The sequence below is a fragment of the Chaetura pelagica genome, unplaced genomic scaffold (genome assembly GCF_000747805.2).
Source record: "Chaetura pelagica isolate M959 unplaced genomic scaffold, ChaPel_1.0 scaffold343, whole genome shotgun sequence".
Taxonomy (NCBI): Eukaryota; Metazoa; Chordata; class Aves; order Apodiformes; family Apodidae; genus Chaetura; species Chaetura pelagica.
The window spans coordinates 2,906,615-2,908,944 of NW_009952873.1; positions in this window are offsets into that span (position 1 = coordinate 2,906,615).

Below are 2,330 nucleotides of genomic sequence, written 5' to 3' on the forward strand. Positions count from 1 at the left end.
AACAGGCTGTTGCACTTTTAAAATTTTAAGCATCCCAAGCCAGTCTGCTCCCATCTCAAGGTCCCAGGTAGACTGGTAGCCAATACTACCTAAACATCATCAATGTTATGATCACACATAGAGGTGGTTGGTTCAGGCTTATTTAGTCTTGACAATTTGAATGTGGGATGATTGTTCAGAAGAGAAAGGAGTGAGATTGTAAATATCTCTCTGACAAACATTGCTGCATCACACACACACAAAAAGGGGGAGACACTTAAAACTGCCTTAAAAATCAATTATGAATGATGGAATCTCCCTCCAAATGATTGCCACTTGGTATAGCAAGAGATAAGTCGCTTTGGGTGAATTCTGGCAAGAAGTCATTGGAATCTAGTCCAGTTTCAGGAGCAAAAGTGTAATTTAGGAGCTGATCTCTCAGTCTGAATTTCACATCAGTGCAAATGACTGAGCACTGCAGGATCAAAACTGTTTAAGGTCTGGGGGGTGGTTCTGTATCTGGCCCGTATCTGCACGGTTTGGGTCTGGCCCAGGAAGGTACTGCATACCTGTGTTTCCCAGAGACTTCAGGGAAGATAGGGTTCCTCAGCACCTCTTAAATTCAGGCCCTGGAGCATCATTTCCTGCTCTGATCATCAGCTATAAATGTTGATAAATATAAGTGTTTTGCCTTCATTTGAATTGCCCAGAGCTGTAAAATGACCTCTCTCAAGTATAAATCAGTCCAGATATAAACCTCCTCCCCCATTCTTCCCTACCCCCCCTGCCCCCCCCCCATCCCTCCCTTGCACATCCACCCAAGGCCTTCCCCGTCTCAATTCTTTACCTCCTTCCACAATTTTATATCTAGTTTTCATGAACCCACAGAAATGCTTTTGTAAATACTGCTGTACAGTTTGTAACCGTCATGTAAGCCTGTCATCAGTGCCAGAGTCCGTCTTGCCCTCTCGCACGTTTTAAAATCAACAGAGGAAAGGTAGAGCGAATGGCCCGCCAGTGAGCTATGGGGTCATCTCTGTGTGGGACAAATGTATATTCCTGTAAGATTGCATTTTTATCTAAGGAATGATGTTATTTTAAAATTGCTAATAAATTTCTAAACAATGTCCAGGTTTGTTTAATATTGTAAATGTTATCAGACCCCCTTTGGCATTGCTCCCTTCTCTCAGCAGCGGGTGAAAAACCAGACGGCTCCCTGCAGCTCCACGTTTCCCATCGCCAGTCCCACTGACCCACTATTTAAGGACCAGCGGAACAACTTGGACAGTCACAGCCTGCCCCATTAAACAGTAACTTGGGAACTCAAATCACTCTTTGCACTGCCTGTCACCACAGCAATTCTGCCATGTGATTCAGGCATAACCACACAGTTACAACTTTCTCCACAGGATTATTTTTTAGCAAGCATATGCATCCAAAAAATGAATGCCTGCAACCTGAATACAGTGTTGCTAGTTTAGACATAAGCCATGAAGCCAACAGGACGATAAGAAGTAACATACTTTTCAATGGAACAGCTTTGTTCTTCTGTCTTTATCAAGCAGCTGCACAGCAGCGGCAGCTGAGCCCTGCATTTCCTGCTGCAGCACCATAGACCAGTGTACTCAGCCTGAGGTGTTGATATGCGATCAAGCAAAATAATGTCTAAAGAAAATGGATTTTTTCTTCCATTACGTTTTCTTTTTCCCTGACTTGCACACAAACATCAGGCCTGCAGGCTTTGCTGCTGCTGTTAGCTAGTGGTGTCACAGAACAGTGCCATCAGCGTGAGGCGCTGGGATGGCAGGACGACCAACAGAAGCCTCCCCATCTGCAGCCTCAGACCGGACTGACACCACAAAACCCTATGAACTGCCACACTCTTGGCTCGTCAGGTGAACCCCAGCAAACGGGTCAGCTCTGCTGAAAAGGTCGCTGAGCTGGAAACTGGCGGAGGTCCCTAGGGCCAGGCTACAGCTTTGTGTGGCAGCCGTGAGGTGAAAGCCAGCTGTGGCTGTCTCGTGGCGTGAAGAGCAGCGCCAAACCCGGCGTGAAACGGGTGGGACGGCTGCAGCGCCCGGAGCATCAGGAACGAGCGGAAAGGTTTGCACAGCGAATTGGATTTAGAACAGCCCCGATATCAGGCAAACACAGCACAGCCCGTCACGCTTTGTATGGGGCAGACGGCTCCTGCTTTTGTTTTTTGATGTACAAAGCTAGAGGCGAGCGCTGGGGAGGGCGAGTGCGCAGACCTCGGGTGCTCCTCCTTTTACCCTTGAACGCGAAGACCAACCCCGGGCAAACCCAGGTTTGGCTCCTTGGCCTCGACCTGTGCCCACAGAGCTGTGTCC